Source organism: Dasypus novemcinctus, chromosome 23, assembly GCF_030445035.2.
Source record: "Dasypus novemcinctus isolate mDasNov1 chromosome 23, mDasNov1.1.hap2, whole genome shotgun sequence".
Classification (NCBI taxonomy): domain Eukaryota; kingdom Metazoa; phylum Chordata; class Mammalia; order Cingulata; family Dasypodidae; genus Dasypus; species Dasypus novemcinctus.
In genome coordinates this window covers 66,391,697-66,415,997 of record NC_080695.1, presented here as the reverse complement: position 1 = coordinate 66,415,997, position 24,301 = coordinate 66,391,697, and the positions used below count along the sequence as shown (strand labels likewise).

Here is a 24,301-nt window from a genome sequence, read left to right as displayed (position 1 = left end):
TTTTGTATAATAGTGGGCATCTTGTAATAGTAATATATTTGTTCAGTTTCAAGGCCAAATAGTCTTATATATGCAATATTACCCATATTCCTATTTCACATGAGGTTTTACTATGTTATACAGTACCGTTACATTTTTTACTTTTCCTTTTAGTAATATATATGTTTTTGTTACTTTGATTTTCTTTTTGTTACTTTGATTTACTTTGATTTTAGACTGTTTTTGTTACTTTGATTTTCAGAATGTCAAGCTCTAGCTATTTCATTAAATAAATAGATAGTATACAAATGTATTCTCATTGCCATTAACTTAAAGTATTAGGAATACCAATATAAGATAAATTTGAATGTTTGCATTAAATTTGTATCAAAGCCAGTAATAAAACAGAAAATAACGTTCAGCGACCATTTATCAATCTCTTACTGTGTGTCAGCAACTCTTCCAAGTTCTTGGTAGGGATTTAGCTCATTTATCCTTCAAACAAGGAGAGGAGTTTGGCTTGAATTGCTCCCTTTTTTGTAGATGAAAAAAAATGGAGGCTCAAAGAGTTCACCCAGGTCAGAGAAGATGCCAAGAAGTTAGCTTGATAGTCCTTATTCTTAAAAACTATGATGTATTCTTGGATTTCAAATGACCAAAGATCTTAATTTCTAATTTCGTGTTCAGGAAATCCATTAAACCTCTGAAATCTTATACAAACTCCATATGTATGTACAACCTGATTTTATTTTCTTGGAATGTCCTTAGCTTTTAGATCAACGTGCTCAAAGCGGTCTTTGTGTTCTCAACAAGATTAAAAATAACCGTCATGTAGTAAAACATTTTTCCTTCTTCTTAGATCCTTGTCCACCTCAATTTTAAATGACAACATTGTCATTGGGGGTGTCTTCATAGGGAAATAAAAGAAGTAAATAAACATTCAGGCTAATGGATTTTTTTTTCTTTTTTTTTAAATTTTTATTCATTTTTTAAAAAATATTACATTAAAAAAATATGAAGTCCATTCACCCCCACCACCCCCACCCCCCACTCCCCCCACAGCAACACTCTCTCCCATCATCATGGCACATCCATTACACCTGGTAAGCACAGCTCTGGGCATCGCTGCACCCCATAGTCAATGGTCCACATCATAGCCCACACTCTCCCACATTCCATCCAGTGGGCCCTGGGGGGATCTACAATGTCCCATAGTTGTCCGTGAAGCACCACCCAGGACAACTCCAAGTCCCGAAAACGCCTCCCCATCTCATCTCTTCCTCCCATTCCCTGCACCCAGCAGCCACCATGGCCACCCTTCCCACACCAATGCCACATTTTCTCTGTGGACATTGGATTGGTTGTGTCCATTGCACATCTATGTCAAGTGGGGGCTTAGATTCCACATGGATACTGGATGCAATCCTCCTGCTTTCAGTTGTAGGCACTCTAGGCTCCATGGTGTAGTGGTTGACCTTCTTCAACTCCATGTTAGCTGAGTGGGGTAAGTCCAATAAATCAGAGTGTAGGAGCTGAAGTCTGTTGAGGCTCAGGGCCTGGCTATCATATTGTCAGTCCAGAGATTCAAATCCCCTAAATATATCTTAAACCCCAACACCAACTACAATTCCAGTAAAGCAGCATGTAAGTCTTGTGAAAAGAGATCCCATCTGAGTCCAGTTTCATCACGCAGAAACACCAGCTCCAAAGAAGGGCCATCTGACATGGCAGTGAACCCCATCTGCCATGACCATAGAACCCGTGGGTCTCTTTATCCCTCAAAAGAACCAATACCTGGGTTGGATTTTTTTAACCTCCTTTTCAGAATGTGTTTTAGGGTAATGCCAAACTGTCTAACAAGAAATGAAACCCTGGTGCTTCGTAGTGACGGCATTTCAGTATTTGAGCTCATCATGACTGTGCTTGAGTAACTTCTTAGATCCTTCAGGATGTACCCTCTTGGACTGGGCTGGTCCTCTTTTTCCCCTGAGCCAGCCGTTTCAGCACACATCTTAGTCACTTCTTGGCATATTGAGATCAAGTTCGGGCATCTCCTTTGCAAACTCATATTCAATTTTCTTAAGTGGGGGAGTATTTTTGGCATGGTCCTACAGAGTCAGAGCCAGCAGTCACTTTCGTTAGTAATGCTCCTGGAGAGAACAGGCACTTTGATCCTGATGCGAAGGGGGCTGGCCTAGGGCTCCTGTGAAAATGAATATTCAAATGATGACCTTGCTTAAAGCAGCAGATCTCTGGCTTGTTACCTGTCAGTATCTTCCAATTCTCACTCCCTTTCCTCCCATCTTGTGTGTTGTTTAAAGACCCTCTGAGGTATTCAGCCCTGGGGCTGGACAGTTAACACACTCCCTGGATGAGCACACCTGAAGGAGGCAGGTTGGGTCAACTAAGCACACGGCTGAGCCAGTCCGGTTTTCATCTTCCCATTTTGATCATGGTGGAGACAAAAAGAGATATTCCTCTACTATAAGAAAAAAACCTACATATCACATGGGAAGCTACCTGACAACTGAGCCTTTGTGCTGGAGACACAATAGGGAGCAGTGGGGATAGTGGTAAACTGGAGTGCTCAAGCTCAGTCTGATGGGGCAGCTGTGACTACTCAGCTGCAGGTCATTTTTGTGACATAGGAATATACCAGATTTTCTGATCTTTTTTCCAAGACAACCTGAAATTCTTATTTTTACCTAAAACTTTTCCATATAAATTCTTATTGCTAATTTTTTCTTAAAAAACAAAAACAAAAAACATACCTGCGGGATAAATCTAATCTTCAGGCCACCATTATGATACCAGTAGAAAATGTTAGGTTTTATAAACACTTTTTTCAAACTAAAAAAAAAAGAAAAAAAGATATGATCTATATAAATCTTCTGAGAAGAAGGCACATTAATCTTTTTGGGGAGCTATAGCAAGGCCTAAACAGATAAATAAACCTTTACAGTCTCATATTTTTGTAGGCTTGTTTGCTGTTTGTTGTTTGCTAGCCCAAGGATACTCAGCATCAAAGTTGAGTCTTTTTTTTTAAACCTCAAGTTAACTCTTATGTCCATTATTCTTTGATAGTAACTAAGAAATCATCCAACATTTTTCAGTTATCAACTACTTTCTTTTTGGTTTTAAAAATTTAACCCCCATAGCCTTGCAAATAGATTCCTAATTCTCCCAGTCCACAGCAACTTGACACAATTCAACAAACAAACAATTAGCCCATTTTCTACATCAAGGTATAAATGCAAATTTCGATTTGACTACCAGTAAGGCATAAATTATCACCCCCACCTCAGGCAAATGACTAATTCCACAACTGCTGAGTGTGCTTTTCCTTTTTACTCTAAAGAAATTATTTTGAGAGATTTGTCACAATTTAGTTTGGTTCTTTAGCTGGTAAACGTTTTCCTCAACTTGCTAAAGCCAAGACTATTTTAGAATTAGGGAAGTTAGGACGCTCTAGAATTTGAGAAGCAATTTGGGAGCGATCTTCAACTTCTCCGTTCCTACCACCCTCATCCCATCCAAGCGCCACCATCTCCCTCCTGGATGACTCCAAAAGTCATCGCCCTCTGCTCTTGGTCTCCATTCTTGATTCCTAGAGTCTCTCCAACACCAAGGTGCCAGGGAGATTGTTCTGAAATGGTAGCCAGAGTCTTGCCTCTCCCATTATAGTTTTCCAGTGGCTTTCTGCTGAAACTAGATTTGAACCCAAGCTCCTTGTCATTGCCCACAAGCACTACGATCCCTGGTCAGGCTAACCTCCTTGATCTAGTCTCGCTCCACTCTTCCCCTTGTAACTACACCCAGCCACTGGTGTCTCTTTTCTTGTCTGCAAATGTACCAAACTCATTTCCATGCCAAGGCCTCTACTCTTGCCCACCTAGCTCTTGTCAGCTTGCATGGTCACCCACTCATCACTCAGGCTGAATTCAATGGCTCCTTCCCTGTTCGTCCTGGTAAAAGTAGAACCCCTTGGAGTTTGTGGATTTGTGTTGTACTTCCTGCTATAGTTCCAGAACCAAGAATGGTGCTTAGCATATGGTTGGTCCTTAGTAAACACCAGGTTGAATGATGGCCTGGTGGGCTAATCAAAGTGGGATGCAGCATAACGCCTTTGGCCATCAGAGTGGAACTCCAGGTCTGCTATCAGAGAGATTTGCAAACGTGGGCAAGTTACCTAACCTCCCTAAATTCAGTTTCCTCATTTTAAAATAGGAGTGAGAAAAATGCCCCCCCCCCCTCAGCCATTAGGAGGCTGTGTGTATCATTTTGCTTTTGCCACATAACAATACAAAATCATTGGCAGCCAACAATAGGCATTTATTTAGCACATGTGTTGAGGGTAACCTGGGCATTTATTGAGGCTAGACTCCATCAAGCGTGTGCAGGAGCTCTGTTCCATCTCTCTTACATCCTCACCCTGGGACCAGTGCTAACACTGGGATGTTCTCATGGTGATGGCAGAACAACAAGTTCAATTGTGCTAGGACCTGGATTATCTCTGGCTACAACATAAGAGCTGACAGTCCTTGGCCAAAGAAATTCATAGACACACCCAAAAACAAGGGGTTGGGGTATACTTTGCCCATGGAGACAAGAAGGAATGAATATTTCTGAACAATAATATACCACGAGCTAAGAATTAAATGATATAATGAGAGTTAAGTGTCTGGAACATATAAGTGTACATTAAATGATAGTTTATATTATTACTTTAAATATATTCTATAAGGTCTAACATGTTATTTCATCAATATATAATTCTCCCGAATATTTTTACATTAAAACACAACTCATGTCCTGGGTGGTGCTTCGCGGACAACTACGGGACATTGTAGATCCCCCCAGGGCCCAATGGATGGAACGTGGGAGAGTGTGGGCTATGATATGGACCATTGACTATGGGGTGCAGCGATGCCCAGAGATGTACTTACCAGGTGCAATGGATGTGTCATGATGACAGGAGAGAGTGTTGCTGTGGGGGGAATGGGGGGTGGGGGCGGTGGGGTTGAATGGGACCTCATGTTTTTTAATGTAATATTTAAAAAAAATGAATTAAATAAAAAAATTTTTAAAAAAAGACAAACAAAAATAAATAAATAAAATAAAATAAAATAAAAAAAGACAAACAGAAAAAAAAAACACAACTCACATGAAAGCTCACAGATTATACTGAAATGAATTTATATCCTGACACATCAATTATATAATTTTAAGAACAAGTTAATGACTTTATCATTTTGAGCCTGTTAAAGTCAATCAAAATGGCAGATAGTTAACATGGAAAACAGCCTCTTTGCAATCAGGTTGAATGGACATTTCGTCAAAGGGAACAAGCTTGGGGCCCTCTGCTTAGGTCTTTTAAAATGTAGTTCTGGAAGGAAGAAAGCAGCCCGGATAATGGGGGAAACATGGGAGAGAGGTGATACCTCCATTTTGAGCTTTGGCTTCTCCATCTGCCAGCTGACGAGGATTCCAGTTCCCTCTTGGAAGTTGCGAGATTTAGAGGAAAGGCTTACAAAGCTTTAGCACAGTGCATGGCTCACATTGGTCGCTCCCCAAATTCTTGCTCTCTGTCCTACCTACCACCACCTCCCTTTCTTTTGCATAAAGGAAGGCACCGGGTCTCTGACTTTAGAGTTTCAAAGCCCGGATCTGCGGGCATCACAGTCCCACACGTTCATCATCTAGCTCTGCCTCTTCCTGTCTTTCCAGGCCTTTGGGCAAAAACGTGCTTTGGATGGGCAAGGACTTCTGTGCTTACACTTGTTGGCCTGGTTCACTAACAGCAGCTTTCCTTGATTTCTGTCATTCCTGATGGTCTCACCCATCATCTCAGGTTCAAGGAAGGCAAGCTTCCTTCCAAAACAAAGGATTCATCCTTTATGGAAAGATAACTTCTTGGCCTTGATCTCCCTTATTACAAAAGCAATGCTGGATTATTATTGTTGAAAACATGGATACTGCGGATAAGCACCAGGAAGAAAATTAGAATCCCTTGTTCACCACCCAGAGCTGATGTGAGTTAGCATTATACCTAACTTCTTTTGTCTGTATAGCTAGATGTAGCTGTATCAGGGAAATATGTTATTTATATCCATAGTCTTTGTGAGTAACCATTCGGTTATCATCTATTTATAAAATGTATGCATCACCTACCTATAAGTAACCAGGAACATGATGCTATATATAACCATAAGTGCCTGCTAAGGAGGGGGCTCCATCCTGTTAGACGGAGGTCTTGTGGAATCCTGGAAGGGCTTGATTATGCAAGTTTTAGAGTGGGATCCAGGGAACTTGGTGTTACTCTGCATAACAGAGGGAGGGGGTGTGGCGTTCCAGGAACAGGACGAAGAGGAGAGGGGGTGGGAGAGAGAGCTGAGAGAGGGAAAGAAAGAGATTCAAGCTGAAGATGATACAAAAGCCAGGGCTAGATGTATGGCCCCAAATCTTCCAGGAAGGCTACTGTACCATCAAAAACTTTGCAGGGTTAGCAATATTCCTTTCCTTTCTTTTTTTTCCCCTTCCTTTTGCTTCCTTTATTTCTTCTTGGTGGTCCCTGGATATTGCACATAGAGAGAGAGAGAATAAATAAGATGCGAGGATCCTTGGGGCAGAGGAGACAATTAGAACAGAAGCTACCTGGGAATTGCAGGAAACCTGGGGAGGGCGTTGGCCTCCCTAAGGCCGTAGAAATGGGAGCTTGGAGCCAATTTTGCCCTGATGCCCAGGGAGAAAGGATTTCTCCAAGTGACATCTGAGTTTGCTTCTTTCTCACTGCCCCCTCTCTTCCTCTCGACACATTAATATGCCAACTGTATTTAATTCTTCATAATTTTTTAACTTAACTGTATATTTTGAAATTTTTTTCTTCTTCATAAAACTTCTTTCTAAAAAAGTAATTTGTAAGGAATATAAGAGAAAAGCATTGGATTAAATCTGTATATATTGACACAGTTCTCACTTGTATCTTTGGTTTTCCACCATTATAATCAATCCAGCTTGGTGGGTAACATTGTGTTCATATCTTTAGCATGTCTAGGACTTTCCCTGGTATCAGTCCTACCCATGGAAATACTTGAATAAAGGTTATGCAAATGTTTAAGTCTTTTGATACACATTGTTAAACTGTCTTTTCAGAAAGGTTAACCAATTTATACTCTCAACAGGAGTATTTAAGAGAGACTCCCTAAATCTTCTTTAATAATGAAGAGTAACCAAAAAAGAAAAAAATCTCTTCCAATTCCCAGTTTGGTGGAAGTAGGATCTATACATGATTTTACATTTATTTGGTAACTAGAAAAGTTTACTTCTCTAGTTTTTCATGTTTCTGAACCAACTGTGTTTCTTCTTCTGGGAATTGACTCCTCATGTCTTCTGTTTCCCTTTTGAGGGTTTGTGTCTTTATTATTGATTTTTCAAGTTCAGACATGGTATTTCTGAAAGCCTTATTTCACTTGGCAGACATTTGTAGAAGTAGCTATTTGAGTGTAGAAACCCTATGGATAATTAAAAGGGTGATTAATCTGCCATACCTAGGAAAAGAAGATGCTCGTATTACAATATCTTAGAGGCCATGCATGTTGACATGACAATTGGAAGTTCTGGAGCCTGCTTGGTAGTAAAACACCACTCTTCCTTGTGTCTTCTTGGTGTCTTTTCCGTGAAATCCTTCCCGAGCCACTGCAGTTAGCTGCTTTATCCTCTAAGCTCCCTTACCTCTGTGATTGTACTTTCCTAGTCTTCTCTTACATTTGTTTTCACCCCTTCCCTCCAAAAAAGTAAACTACCTGAGGGCAAAGACTCAAATTCCATACCCCCAGTACCAGGATCAGAAGTGCTCACTGCAAGCTCTGAATAAGTGTTTAGAGTGATACATGTTACCAGTAGCTTCATGTGGGTGTTATCAAAACTTTGTCATGCATTTGTTACAGAAGGCTGTGCCACGGAGGCGCACCGGTGAGAAAGGGGCAGTCACTGTGGCTACTCGCCTTTAGGGAGCCTAGGACACTGAGTGATTCCTAGGATCTTGAAAGAAAATACAAAGCCTCCACTATTCAGGTGGTGAGTAGGGCAGTGGAGGAAGGTATTGTGTTCCTACTGGACTTAAAATTCAGAATGGAAAGGGAAAGGATGTGTTTTCCAGTTCAGAATAGCAGGGGGTCAGGATACAGGAAGCTCAACTTCTTAGATTACTAAAATGAGAAGAGAGGCTGGCTCTCTTGTGAGAGATTTTTCTTTTTCTGGCTTACTCTCTTCCTTTAGTCATTTTGAAATCAAGTCTTTCCTCTATCTAAAGACTTCTGAAGAGGGACTGGGTGGTCCTGGGCTCGGCGCAGCAGAATAAGAGCCAGCTAGGCGAGGAAGGGAAGGAGGGGAGCCTGGCGGATGGGAGCCTGGAGACGTGCAGTCGCAGACCAGCCTCTCCCTTAAGGGGTTTTCTCACTGATTTTATGCCACTGAAATGAAGAAAGTTAATATCAGGATGACATTCTTAAGGAGGGGGTGGAAAAATTATTTTTTGCTTTAATTTTAAAATATGCATGCTACCCGGGGTCTGGTAATCTTGGGGTGATAAGGATGGGGGTGTGGTACGGATGGGAAGATACAAATAACAACGGATGTGAGTAAAGATGAGGAAGCATGTAATTACCCAGTTTTGGTGGAGCTAAATCTGTAGCTGTGTGTGCCTCCTGACAGGTGAGCAAGAGTTATGTGGAATTTTTCTAACATTTTAAGGTACAGTGCAATGCCTTAATATTTAAGCTATACCGGGTTTCTCTAGTACTACACTTCCCTCTATCTACTTGAAAGTAAGTCGAAATATAACGGCTAATCAAAATGGAAAACACATTTCTGTGGTTTGCTAATTGCAGCCTGGGGTAAAATTTGTATATTTGGCTAGGGCAGAGGTGTCAGAGTGAGAGCCTGTAGACCTTCTGTGCTTAACGTCAGACCTTTTGTGCTCTTGGTTACAAACATTGAAAAATCAGGAAACTGTTCATAGGCATTTAGATTTCTGGGTTCTCATTAAAAATCAAAAGGGCTGGCAAAACTGGGCCACAATAAGACATAAGAACAATGCGATGAGCTTTGGTAGTTGGTAAAGTTTTTAGATGTGACATGAACTCTTCGGTTTCCAGCCCTCCCCACTGGGTGACTTTACGAACTTGGCCTCAATCTCAGCTTTTCCTTCCTCTAACTCAAGTCCTTTCTCTAACTGAAGCCATGCAACGACACGCAACACAATATGAAATATTTAGGTTCACTGTGGTTATTTCCATTTTATAGATGACGTTGAATAAATTTGTGCTGAAGTTGCACTGTAGGAAGTGTCAGAACTGAGATTTGAACCCCGGTTTCTGAGATCAGATCAAGAGTTCTTTCCATTACTCTAACCACCTTTTCATATTTGGCACAGCCATAATCTTAGAGCTTCCTCAAGTGTGTGTGTGTATGTGTTTGGAAATACACACGTTGTTTAATTTTAGCAAATATGCATGTACACATTTTAAAAGAAGTCTAGCATCTTAAGCCTCTGATAATAAGCCTTTCTGGGTAAATAAATGTTCTACATCTTTCCTTTCTTCTTAGTTGACTCTCTTATAATTACTTCATAAACACAGTGTCCCTGGACTCAGCAAACATTTCCAGATCAATCTGTTTGCATTGTGAGAGCTCTGTTGAGTAAATCTTTTCTCCCCCTCTTTTGTTGATTTGGACAAAGCAAGAACCAAGAGCAAAGAAGAGGTGATTCACAGTCGCGCCATCATTCACAAATATATTCCTGGGAGTGCAATGGATAAATCAATCAGTTATATGGACCTGTTCATAAATTCATTGTTGATTTCAGTGATGTCAAGGCTGATAATAGAAAATGCCAGGCTCCAGTTTCCAGTACATTCTTTTCCTCTCGCTTCTTTGCATGGTGCTCTCTGGCTTAATCACCTAGCCAGGCTCTTCATTGCCCTTAGGGTAAAATCTGACTTCCCAAAGCATCTTCAGAATCAGAGCCCTGCCTCCCTCCACAGCCTTGACTCTATCTCCCCTCTTCTTTAAGAGGAGATAAACCTTTAGCGCACATGCACATCCAGACCTTCTCTGGAAGTTTCCTCTGTCAGAATGCTCTCATGTCCTGGCTCCTTCTTTTCTGCCCAGCCAATTCCCACTTGCTAGTCTTGTCTATGCATTGGCATCACTTCTCCCAGGAAACTCTCCCTAACCTCTGCAGGCAGCTTAGGTGTCCTTCTTCATCTCTGCAGAATAGCCTTTGTGCCAATGCTTTCTTGAATATTATCAAAGAATAATCCATTCCGTTGTGAATGTTCCTTCCCACCCACCCCCACTTCCAGTAGGCTGTGGGCTCCTGGAGGGCAAGGACCTTATCTGGTTGTCTGTCTAACATTGAGCCCAAGGACCACATACTGGAGCTCTTGGGATATGCATTTTGGAGGTTTTAATATTTTGTGTGATAGGTAAAACTGAAAGGTCTCTCTATAGGAGCTCTATTATAGAAGGAAAGAGGTATATCAGAATCTGAGACAGAAAATAAAGAGTGCCTTTAAAAATGCCATAGGACTTAGCAGAGATGGATGCTATAAAACCTCTTACCATGTTTGAGAGCTTATGCCAAGTTAGGTGTAGTGCTACTGTGCTAAGCAAGCCCTTGATATATCTTAATTATTTTAATCCTCCCATCCACCCTCTGGCTTTTCTTTCAGAAATGAGGAGACTGATGAGCAAAAAGCTTAAATAGTTTGCCTCCAGGTGCATAGCTAATTGCTGGAGGACAAATGATCTCAAGCAAAGTTGCTTGTCAGCCAGGACACATAGGGTTAATCACACTGTTTAAAAAAATAGCCTTTAGCTATCTGGCTGTTTTCCTGCATGGCTCACCCAACAGTGAGACCAACCCTGGGCTGCCTAGGTTGATTGAGCTCATTGACTTACTCACCACATTTCTTCAAGTCCCCTAAGCCAAGGTCTCGCTCCAGGGAGTCTCCAAACCCCCAAAGACCTCCTAACGTCTGGTCCCCTTCTCTACTATCAAGACATGTCCTTTCCAGGTACCATTTTGCCTTTTATCTAACTGGGCCAGGGTGCCATTGGATCTCGAAGAACGCCCCAGGCTCTGCGTTCATCATAAAAAGAGGCTATTGCTGTTCAAGCCTGTCCTCTGATCAGAGGTAAGGGCCATTCAGATCTGAGTTAGAAAGACGCCCGCAGGCCTGTCTGCCATGGTTACTCTCCTGAAGCATAATGGTAAGTATCATGTCTCTGAAGCGTTATTGTCCACCCCTAGAGTGGTTCCTTACCTTGTAGTTCACTCAGGATTGAACAAGAAGAAAAGGGCTTGAAGTCTGGGATGAGTGGTTTTGTCTGAGATAGAAGGTGAAAAATCCTTGACGAGAACATTGCCAATGGATATTGTAGGATCTTTTGAGACATCTCAAATTTCAATGCAGACCTCCATGAATGGGTCGGCCTTCAATAAGCCATTTCCATATACTTACTTGCTATTGTGGTTTTAGTGTGTACACTTCTGGAATGTTCTAACAAGAAGGTTTTTAATGTTTTATTTACAATGTTCATGGTAGCTGTCATTTATCACATGCTTCTGATACGTCAGACATAATGTTATTTCTGAGCATTCCAACAGGGCTGAGACATAGAGGGGTTGTACCCATTTCAGCCAAGGAGGCTCAAAGCGGAGATAACACTTGCTTCCGGTCAAACAGCTAGTAAACAGTCAAGACTTGATTTGAACCAAGGTTTGCTTTTGAACTCTACTTCTTCCACTCTGCCACACTGAGTGAAAGCTTTGTGTGTACAGGTGCAGTTCAAAGGGTTATTCATTGCAAAATTGTAAGAACATTGAAAAGTTGGTAACAAGATAGTCATCCACCAATAGAAGATTGGCTTACTATATTGTTACACTCATGTAATGGACATTATTTAGCATTTTAACATTCACTTTAAACATAAGTGAACATGTACTTCTGGGGCAAGAGATCCAGCTAACATTTAGAGGAAAAGAGATTGTCTAAAACTTTGTAAAGCATTATCGATTTTTAAAGATTTTTGTGTGTGTGCATGCACAGGTAAGGTCGGGACAATACTATCTAATGAAAATATAATGTGAGACACATACACATATTTAAATATTCTACTAGGTACACTTTAAAAAGTAAAAATAAATCAGTGAAGATTAATTTTAATAATATATTTCATTTAACCTATGTCCAATATATTATCATTTCAACATATAATCAACATGAAAATATTAATGCTATATTTTATATGTCTCCAAAATCCGGCTTGTAGTTTATATTTATAGTGCATCGCAATTTGGAATAGCCACATTTCAAGTGTTCAGTAGCCAACATGTGACTGCAGTAATCGAATCGGATAGGACTGATCTACAGAAAATACATGAAAATCATAAAGTGTTTGCTTCGGGTTCACAGGATTTTGTGCATCGGCGTCAGTTTTGTTTTGTTTTGTTCTTTACCCTTTTGTCTGGTCCGCATTTTCCAAATTTCTACAATGAATACGCAGTGCCTTTGGAATCTGGCATTAAAATAAACAATTAAAGACATCATTCATTTTTAATAAGGAGTGGCGCGCTTCTCAAATACACTTTTAAAAATAAACACATAAAATGAAAATCTGCGACCTAATTTTGACTGAGGAGAGAGGCTGGAAACCATCCTTGCTTGCTCTGCTCCTTCCTCCCTGGCTGGGGCCTTGCCACCCCTTCTCCAATACCCCCCTTTGCAGCCGTGGAGAGTAGCCACCTCCCAGGCCGAGAAGCCATCTCTGGCGACACAGACCTGCCGGAGATTCCTCTTCAGTCTCTTTGAGAACTCTCTTATTTCATTATCGCTGCCCCCTCGCCAAGGAACCTCTTCAGACATTTTTTTCCTCATCACCTCTTCCCTGTCCCATTCAATTTTAATACATAGACACTGTCTATCCTTTTATGAGCTGTGGCTCTTCGAGGGGCAGAAACCGCTGTTATATCTAAGACGTTTTGCCCCCCTCTCCACCAAGAATGAATTTTCACCCCCTTGGGGGGGCCCTCCCTCACTGAGAATGCTTAGGCTCTGCCCAGTTCTGCTAAATATCATGATGAGGGGTCACCCTGTGCCTCCTTGTTGGCTTAGCACCACGGGCCAGGGGCCCCCGCCTCCCTGTGCCTTCTGGCGCCATGCCTCTGCCCTTGCGGCCCCCTGCCAGGGAAATGCCTTTCTGCGGTCCCAGCACAGCCAGCCAGTCCCTCCGAATGGGCTGTAACGGGAGTCTCCCGTCCCCCAGCCCGTCTTGGCGGTACCAGGACCCCCTCGTCCTACCACCCTTCCAGGCCTGCCCCGAGCCCCTGTGACCCGGCCCTCCTCGAGGACAGGATGCTGTGCATCGTTTCGTCTCCCAGGGAGTCTGGAGCCGGCCCGTGCGTGTCATCGTCCCTCAGTAAAGAGTTGTGGAACTGACACAAAAATTGCCTTCAGAAAACGCTTTCCGGTCCAACTGTTTCTCCATCAGAAAATCTCATTAAGACTTAATCGCTAACATCTCCTGCTCCCTGGGGTCAGGCAGTAATCACCGACTGAGAGGAAGTGAGAGCATCCTTTCCAGCTCCAGGACCCAACCATTTCCCGGGTACTTCGCGCCACATGGCACCAGAAGGTCAATACGGAGGGGTAAAATTACACGACACCTGCGTGAATCCTGCGGCCCGCCCTCCACCCCTTTCTATGACTTCAGTCACTGACCTGCAAACATACTGATTGGGAACCGAATAACAGCCAATGGGAGCTGGACTGTAGAAAGCCATAGCCCCTGGATTTCACCTGTCCAATGAGCCAATACTCTGTGCTCCTTCTACCGAAAGCTTTGGACTCTCCCTTCAGTCTACCCTTGTCCATCCACGTCTAGCAAGATGCCTCCTCCACAGAGCGATTTTTCCAGCAAAGCACGGTTTCCCACCCAACTCTCATCTGGTCCCAACCTTCGATGACCAGAGAGGACCTTTACTTTCTCTGAGAAAGGGGCCTCCACATTCTCCCCCTTCCCTCCTTTTGCTCCATTCTTCATCAGTGTGGCCTCTGTGAGGGTTTTGGTAGAACTCTGCAGATGTGAACGGGAGATTTGAGGGCTGCAAGAGCTATCAGCACTGATAGAAAGCATTTAGCTAAGGAAATTAAATTTGAAGGCCCTGTGTTCTGACTGAAATCTGCGACTCCTTGGGCTGGGAATGATTTGGTTACAAGGAGATTCCATCTCAATATCTACTACTTTCAAGGAAGCAGAGGCAGAAGAAGCTGAGCAGAGCCTAATGAGGGAATTCTTCATCTGCAGAACCTTGACATTTGAGCCGCTCGATGTAATCAGCAGAACTGGTAGCTTTAGGCAAAGACCATTGCACTGAAACATAAAATTCCGTTGTCCATGATTCTGTTCATGAAAATGCAGTTTTATAATTTCCAGCCTCCATAAGTACTGGCATAATTTTTTCACTATTTTCTTTTGAAGGGCTCTAGGTCCAGTTTAAAAATGTGCAACATACAGAACTGTGTTATTCATACCATGGAGACCTTAACTGTATTTTCAATCCAGTATACTACTTATTAATTATTCTAGCATCTGTAATTTATATTTTCTCTGTATTTCAGATATTAAAATGAGCAAAAATGATCTGGAGAAATGTTAAAGTCTGTAATTATTGACTGGACATTTGAGATTCATATCTAAATACCACTCAACTCGGGAAGATGTGACATGCTATTTCACTTGTACACATTATTTGCCTTTGTCATCCTCTCCCTCTCTCTCTCTCTCTGTCAAGGGGAGGGAATTATTACAAGTAGATTATGAAATATTGTACTGCATGTACGTAAAAATATATCAGAGCTGGCACATTTGTAATTTACTCGTAAGTATGAGATTCATATTAGAGCTCTATATATCATATTAGCAAAATAGTATCCATCCTGCACTATATTATTTTACAACATGATGGCTGAATTTCAAATGAAATGCAAAGGTCATGGTTGCTATTCTATTAGGACCCTTTAATCTCATTTGTCTTCCCATGACCAATCTCATCTTTGTTAGTTGCTGCAACTACTGCTGGTTTTGGACTGACTCAGAAAGTCTTCTTCCAACCGATGCCCTTTCAGCCTCTGATTTTACAAGTAGGGACCTTGATTTATAATTATTCTGTCCCCTTAAAAAGGGAAATGTTAAGAAGTTTATGAATGCTCTCAAGCTCCCCCTACGGCAGAGTTTGTGGGTAGAAGAAAAATGGGTCCTGATTGTCTCCTGACACATTGCAGGCCTTCTCAGATATGTCTAGCCCCTCCCTCGCCTCTTATGCCGCTTCAAACTAGCGATCACCTCCACCTCTAGTGTCTAAAATAAAGCAAACTTACTTTATGAAAAGTTGCTGAAAAACAATTAAACCTGGGTGACCATGTCCATCAATCTATCACCCAGAAAGAAGCTGTTGACCTCAAGTTGCCTCTCCTCTCCCATCCTGCTATGGACTTACCAGTGAGGCCGTAACTTTCTGCCTGACGCTATACAATTAAACTAAAGGATGGAAGGTTTTGCTAGAAGGAAACAAATGGCAGAGAGAAGTTCAACCCAACCAAAAAACACCTCCATTTTACAGGCACATATGTGCAAAGGACAAATTATCTTTAGCCAGAAGAGAACAGGATTCAATTTTTCGTACTACATGGCAAATATATTTCGGGGCAGAATTTTAAAAACCGAATGAGATCCCCTTTGAGTACATGCCAATGCAAACAAAAAAAAATTGCAACTATTTGCTCTTAACTATTATGCAAACCCTGCTTTGAACATAGGCTAGCATCTTTGCTAAGAGGTAGTAATGTAAACCCACAATAGGGAAAAGAAAGAAGTTAAGGTATAAGGGAGATTAAATTCCAGCAATTTTTCTGCTTTTTATTTTTTAATAAACAAGCACATTGCTTGTGAAACGTTAACAGTTGCTTGAGAGGTGACTATTTTCCAATGTTTTATAAATCACTCACACAGGAGCACCACTCAGCTATATTAATATTTCTATCCAATTTCAAATCTTAACACTCGATTTCTTAGCAGGCATAGGTCCAGGTTGTAATAATAATGCCACATGCTTTATCAGTTCCTGGTTAAATAAGGGGGAGGGAAAGAAACATCTTCTAAAAAAACACATTTACTCAGGAAATATAGTTGTATGTATGTAATGAGTCAAGAGCACCTAGTATACTGACTGCCTAATATAAAATACACAACGGTAAATAATGCTAGAATAAATTAATGCCTGACAATTTACACTGGCATTACTCATTTCCTATAGAATATTATTTAGTAAAATCTTGTCACTTCCAACTCAACTAGCTGTTTCCAATACTTTCATTTGAAGCATGGCTTATCTTTTATAATATTTTATAAGCTCCATGAGAACAGAGACTTCTTTGTTTTGTTCCTATAAGTAACTATACACTAAGTATATAGGTCATCAAAAATCATGACTTGAAGAAGCTAATGAAAACTACTGTCATCCAGAAGTCAAACCAAGACTCTTTTTGGAATCACTATGGAATGATATGTTGTTAGCCTACTTAAAGATGCTCTACATACTAGAAATAAAACAGCATTTCTCTTTAGCTGCCAATGCAGACTTTTCATTAATTCAAGCATGCTTCACTCCAGTTGAATTAACAGGTGAAATACTGTGTCATGTGTATCATTGAACTTCCATTAGCCATTCCTCTAGGAAAAAGAATTTTAAGAAACTAAACAAAAGAAAGGAACAAAACAACCAACCCAACCACCCTCAAATCACCCATAAAGCTTCTAACTAGTTCTGGCTTTGGGGATAAGGCAATCTTTGATTTTTTTCTCATGCATATTGATCTGCCATCTTCCCGCTTTAAGGACTTCTCATATCCTTGGATCACACAGGCTGCATCTTCGGGGAATAATTCACTGCCTCTCCATTAAGTGTCATCTAGAAGCTTTATGTGGGTGAGACAACTGAGGCTGGCTAAAAGACGTGTTTGGTGATATATCCCATTATTTCATTGATGTATTATTTTCTTTTTTCTAATGTTATAATGAGGATATTTTCTACTCAATCCTGAGAGATTCTAAAGCTTTCTACTGACCTCAGGGCAGACCACACACATGGGCTGCCTCCCTAGGCTGGCAAAAGCAGGGTCCTCAGAGAGACCAAATGGGAAAATTGCTTTTCTATCGACCCCATGCACAGGAGCCTCAGAGCCCCTATCTGATTAAAGCCCAGGGGGAATTCTGACGCAGAATTGAGTTGGCCCCATGATTAGGGTAAGTGCTGGGCCCTGGTGAAGCGACCCCCTAGCCCTTCAAGGGTCAGGAGAGTTCACAGCTAAGGATCTCAGTGTCTTTAGGAGCCACGAAATCTTCCCCCAAGTCCAGCTGGGCCTGTGCTATGCAATCTGAGGAATGGCCCAGAACCAAAATAAGGAGATTTAGGAGGACAATGGCTTTGTGGCGACACTCCTGCTTTTGGAGACATTTCTACAGAGCTAGGCTTCCAGGTTCCAGTTGTCTATTACTATTTGCACAAGTCACGCAGGTTCTCTGAGCCCTAGCTTTCTACTTGGTAGAATAATTCTGAGTATTAAAGGACTATTTATGCTTCAGATGGTGTGTAAAGCAGAAGTGACACAAGGATGCTCAATACGTGTTATCTTGTTGTTGTATCATCATCATCATTTGAAGCTATGTACCCTAGAAAAACATGTTCTTAAACTTAATTCACTCCTCTGGGTGTGAACCCATGGAAAGTCAGGCCTTTTGGTGAGGTTACTTCAGGTAAGGTGTGGCCTACCTCATGCAGAATGCCTTTTAATCTATTTCTGGAAGCCATTCGTAGCAGGGGAAGTTCCCACAGGTAGAGGGAACACCATGGGAAGCAAAAAGCCGAAGGTCATCAGAATCTGGAAGAGAAGGGAGAGGTCAAGGTCATCAGAATCTGGAAGAGAAGGGAGAGGTGAAGGTCATCAGAATCTGGAAGAAAAGGGAGAGGTCGCCTTGTGACAGAGGATCCAGCCCCAGATGTCAGTCCTTGGGAAGGAAGCATCACCTTCATTTCAACTTTTTTCTAGCCTCAAAGCCATGAGCTAATAAATTCCCATTGTTTAAGCCAAAGCATTTGCTTGAGTAGCCTAGGAAACCACAACAATCATCATCATCATCACCACCATTACGACACCCAGACCCCAGAGCAGCAAAATGTATCCTGCATAGTCTAGCATAAAACCAAGACTACACTTGCTGTCTAATAGTTAAATTTAGATGCTTGTTAAATGAATGAATGAAAGATACCTTTATTATGCTACTGCCAAAGGGAAGGTTTGGATTGATCCGTGTCGAAGATAACCCATGGCAGTAGCTTTGCTCTGAGCTGTTGCTTCTTTGTACAGCTATGGTTAAAGACTTCTCTGGAGAAAGTCCCTGCAGCCTGATGCTTGGAAGCTCAGGCTCTGCAGTTGTTGTCCATTCTGCCACTTACTGGTTGTCTGTCAGGATACTGGTCTGAGCCTGGTTTTCATTATCATTAAAAATGATTATCTTAACCATCCATTTCATAGAATGGTGGGGAAACCAAATAGGATCATGTGAGCCTGACACTAGAACGCCCTGGAGAGCTTTCAAAACCTGCCTGATACCAAAGTTTCAGATTCATTTTATCAGGAGGTCTGGCCCTTGGGCATCAAAAGTGTGGAAAATCCGCTGGGCTGGAGGACCATTTGTCCTCTTTTTCCCCTTTCCTATTGGTCCCTTTCCACTTTAATGAGGGGAGAAAATGAGTTTTCTTTTGAAGGTTTCTGTTTGCGTTCCTGAAACTTGGCAACCATTTAGGAGAATCTGGCACAGAATGGATGTCCGTTAAGGCTCTGTTAAATAAATGGATAAATATAAGGATTAAATTTTGGGAAACCAGATTTAGCCTTCCCGCATACACAGGTACCTGCACCAAGGGTGGTGCATCGTGATATGGGCGCCTCTTCCCAGCTCCAGCATTTATCCGTGGCTGCCACTGCCTCTAGCTATTATCCGCAGCCTTGACTGCTGGCTCCAAGCACCATCTGCAATCTGTCCGGGAGGGGACAGAGGTGGTCTGGGCCATCAGCAGTGACTCGGTCACCTCTTAAGTGGGACACTATGCCTGGCATGCACGGAGGGCAGAAGGGCTGTTGCAGAGGCAATTGCAGCCTCGGGAATCCAATTCTTTTTTGAAATTAGTGCTGAAAACAAGGATGAAAGGGTATCCAGTATCAAAGATGGGACAAGGTAGACAGAAATTGTGTTTGTATCTGAAAACACAAGCCTGCTTGGAAGGGCAAGCGATTTGATGATATCTTACAAGAGACTGAAGTTCCTGGGGCCTCAGTTTACCCCAATGCTGGAGGGTGATGTGCGGTAAGGTTAGAAAGGAGTCTGTGAAGTCTTCTGTAGCCTTTGAAGGTGGTATGATTGTTCTCTCCTCCTGGTTTTTATAAAATCCACCTGTAGCATCTGGATAGCCCTGATCGCTTTATTGAGCACTCAATAAATGACAAACTGAATTCTACTCTGCCTGCTTCGTTACACGTGCCTCTCCTCTCTGAGAGATTCTGAGCCACTTGAGGGCAAAAGCCCTCTCTCTACTCAGTATACCGGGCACCTGGGAGGACTCTGGCACATATCCTCAGCACTCAGAGGTCATGTGGTTTTGAAATCTCATGCCCCTTTGGTTAAGCATGTGTGGGTCCTAAGTACCCCCTGTATTTTGATGCTTTCAGGGATGGTGCACCAGGAAATAAGAAAACATTGATTCTCAAGCCTGGCTGAGAACAAGAACCACCTGGAGAGTATTTAACCACTATTGATGCCTGGGCCCCAGAGCAGAGCACTTTAGCTCAGAACCAAGGCACCTGTAGCGGTAAACTTCTGTCGGTGATTCTAGTCCAGACGGAACTGAGGAGTACCGCTGTAAAAGAACAGAGGATGAGTAAGAAGCATAGACAAGAAGAAGAAATGTTGAAATGGAAAGCAGAAAAGAGACATTGAAGGAACTTGGAGATTTGGTTGCATCATCATCACTGTTAAAACCAATCCTCAGCCAAGACAATTGCTTCAGCTGTTAGCAATTGTCATCTCATTTGATACTTACAGCAACTCTAAGAAAAATTGTTACCATCCCCTTTACAGTGAAGGCAAGAAAGCTTATAAACTGAAGAGTTAGGCTGCTGAACTCTGGACTCCAAGCACTTAGACTGGACAGGAAAAAGCACATGATCGATAAATTCAAAGAATGCTGGTGAAGCTTAAAGTAAAAACAAATGACTCAGCAAGTAGGGAGCAAAATTCATCATTTACAAGGGTCTCAAAAACATTGTGATAAACTTGCAACATCCATGTAAGGCATGCCCAATTACCCCCAGTTTTCAATGGTGGATCTAAGGCTCAGAGAAGTCTAGCATCTTGCCCAAAGTCATACAGCTATTAAGTCTGACCCACCCTCTAAACCAAAGGTTGGCAAACTTTTTGCAAAGAGACAGAAAGTAAATAGTTTAGCCTTTGTGAACCATTCAGTCTCTGTCCCAATTACTTAAATATGCTATTGTAACACAAAGGCAGCTATAGATGGTATGTCAAATAATAAATGTGGCTGTATTCCAATAAATCTTTATTTATGGACACTGAAGTTAAAATTTCATAAAATTCCCATGTCACAAAATTTTATTCATTTGATGTTTTCAACTATTTTAAAAGGTAAACCAATTCTTAGCTCATGGGTTGGATTTGACCCATGGGCTGCGATTTGCCCACCCTAGCCCAGACTCCAAAGCATCCTAAGGGCTAAAAGTCGATGAGAAAATGTAGAAGGAAATAAATGTATGTGCATTTGGGGCCTTTGTCCTTGGTCCAGCTTTCCACATAATACATGAAGACATGCAGGCTCCACCATCTTTCATCTTCACCAACTAAATGGCCACAAGAAGCTATTTATAGAATGCATTTGTGCTTCAGAAGCTGGAGCCCCCTGCACTTGGAGGTAGTCTGTGCCCATTCTTTTTGCCTGGACAAGAGCATCACACACTCCAAAATCTCTTCTTCTACCAGTATTTATTGAATGACTAATAGATTGTAGGCTCTCTTCTGGGCTCTGATGGTTTAGTGAAATACAAGAAAAACAAGGCCCCCTTGTGTAGAGATGGTAGATCTATATATGTAGGACAGTAAACAAGTAAATAAAAAATAAGCACTGCAAAGGCATAAAAACAACTGATAGATTACAGCGATTAGCTGGAACACACATGGCCACTTTGGAAACCCTTTGCAGAGAAGGCATGTTTGAAAGGTGATTGTGATGAGATGCATATGATGAGAAAAAGCCAGCTCTGGGAAGTACTGGGGGCAGACCTAGCGAGGGGAGGTGGAGAGAGAGAGAGAGAGAGAGATGAGCAAAGTGGAGGATAGTAGCCATGGCAAGGAGTTTGGATTTTATCCTATGGGATTGGGTAGACTGGTGAGTTTGAAGCACAGAAGTAATTTCATTTTCAAAATATTTTGGGTGCTTTGTGGGGAATGGACTGTGGGGGCCAAAGTGGAAGTGGGGAAACCCATTAGTAGGCTCCCAGCAGCTTGGCCGTGCCTCCTGCTCTGGCATTGGCCTTGTCTTTTCAGGGTAGATCATTTTCTGGTAGTTGCAGCTGAGATGGGGCTGCAGGCCCTCTGCATGCCCAGATTGCCCAAATTGCCCAAATTGCCACTACTCTGGAGTCCTTTTCATTGTCTTCCAAGGATGCTCTGCGGTAATCGGTTCTAATGAAGAGTTGGAATTGCCAATTGCCTTGCATTTGGCGGCTAATAAAGAATAGATTATGCTTTCAATGGTTTGGAGCTGGTATCCAGGTTCTCGTGATTATAGTGAGTTGTTTTAGTTGAGTTTGTGTAACTAGAATTTAATCCTCTCCACATTACATTTGGGAATTAATACCCTGACCTCCTCAGACCTAAGCTATGGAAGTGGGGCCCTGGAACATCCATGGCCCTTTGTCTTCCCCCAAATTAGATGAAGTCTTAGACATTCTTAAACCAGGGAACAATTTCTGGTTATTCCAGAATTTACAGCATTTCGATTATTTGTTCTATACTTTCTCGTACTTCCAAATACACCTTGCTACACACACACACACACACACACTCATATGCACACACACAGCTTTTAAACCTGTTTTTAAATGATTATTTCTAAAAGCAGCACACAATTATTTGGAAATAATTGGAAACAGGAAAAAGCAAAAATACTTATCAGGCCCATCACCCCAAAATAATCCCTCTTAACATTCTAATATTTCCTTTGTTGGTCTGTTCAGTGTGTGCACATGTGAGTGTGGAAGGGAGTACATTTGCAATAGTAGAATCATAATGTATTTTCAGAATTTATTCCGCATTTTTTATTTGGTATTAAAATATGGACATTTTACTGTGCCATTAATCATTTTTTTCAAAATTATATTTGATGATTCTGTAACATTCCACCATACCAGAATTTGTCATCACTGTTGGCATTTTATGCTTTTGTTTTCTTGTCTCTCCCCCTTGCTAATACTATGAATAAAGCCACAAGAGAATATTCTTCTATGTGAGTCTTTGCTTACATTTTTTAATACTTCTTTGGACTAAATCCTATAAAGGGTTATTCTGTGATCAGAAGATATGAACATCTTTATACCTCTTGACTAGATTTCATCCAATTGTTCTTTAAAATGACTGTGCCCATGTACATCCCCAAGAGTAGTCCAAGAGGACGTGGAGATGCTTTTTCATCTCGCCACTGCCTGGGTTACTTGGTATTATTATCTACTTTATCAATTTGATAGGTAGAAACTGGTATCTAGTTTAAAGCTTCCCTTTTTATCTTGTCTGTTCAGTAACACAGAGAGCAAACATGTGAAGCCTTGCCACGTGCCAGACACTGGGGTTGGAGTGTGGTCCCTAATATCTTTACTTTACAAATTGAGAGACCCCGGGGACCCACAGAAAATGGAGCTGTGATCAGAATCCAGCCCACGCCAAGGTGGTCCCAGAGCCAGAGCCTCAGCCACAGCTCTGGCCTCCGGGCAGGGGTGGGAAAGATAAAAGGAACTGGCAGCTGGGTGTGATGCAGGAAAGTAATCCCATTAAAATAATTCCCACTTACCTGTGAATGACCAACGCTGGCATTTATCTGGTTTCCATCAGAAAAGACAACAGCAAAAACAACTTACTTGTAATTCCAAAGAAATGTCTGTTTTGTGGAAGGAATTTTAAGACCTTTAACAGAAGTGAAAACATCTAGGCATGAGGGCACACAGATCTTCCTTCCATTCAGTGGCTGGTCACTGCTGGCCCCCAGACTACAATGACTTTACAGGCATATTTTATTTAACTTTGCGTGTCTAGCACTGAGCCTACTGAATTAGTTGCCATCACACAAGAATCCAAAATTCCAGCTTCTCTTTAAAAATAAAAAAAGATCTGGACGCACTCGCCGTTGTTCATTTCAATAATGCACAGGGTCTGTTCTACCCCCAGTGGTCTGAGTTTACACCTGCTGTTAGCTTGCCTGCTCTCTTCTTTTGCATTACCAAATTCCCCACTTTCTCTTCTTCTTAACCAACTCCCTTACCACCTTCATTTCCTTATGATATATACATTTAATTAAAACCCCCACCTCAACTAGGATCCCCCAATTTGTTAGGAAAGGGATGCTTAAGGGTCCTGGTGGGACTGAGCCTGAGTCTCTGGAAGAGCCGGGTGTTAAGCCAGTTACACTTGGGTCTTTCTTAGCCCTGCTTAAACTGCTTGGTACTTTCAGCTTCTCCTATTTTGCTGCATTGCATCATAGTTCTAAGGGAGACCTGAAATAGAGTGTGTCACAATGTGCACATTTTTGAAGGATCATGAGTGGAGGCTAAATATAAAATTCAAGTCCATATTCATAGTGTGTTTTGTTCCTAAACGGAGATGGGAGGCATTTGAGCATTCTGGGCCATGCTTGCCTTTCTTATCTACACGTGCTTCTTAATGTTTGATTTCCATCCTTTTAGTATGTAAGAACATTTGCAGTCATCTTCTCAACTTTCAGAAAAGAAAACTGGAGTCACAATGGCTCTTCAGGAGGAAGAGCCAGCCTTAAATACCCCCTGATACATCGACTGCCTTCTTTAGAAAGGATAAAGTTTAATTAAATTTACTTTTTATATTACTAATTTATATTTACTAT

The 24,301-nt window shown here is 41.7% G+C and overlaps 1 protein-coding gene across 45 annotated transcripts in view; it reads left to right on the top strand.

The window, feature by feature from the left end:
* Nucleotides 1-24,301, top strand: part of RBFOX1 (RNA binding fox-1 homolog 1) — a 1,470,157-nt gene that overhangs the window by 1,060,924 nt on the left and 384,932 nt on the right. The gene's annotated exons all lie outside the window — the stretch shown is intronic.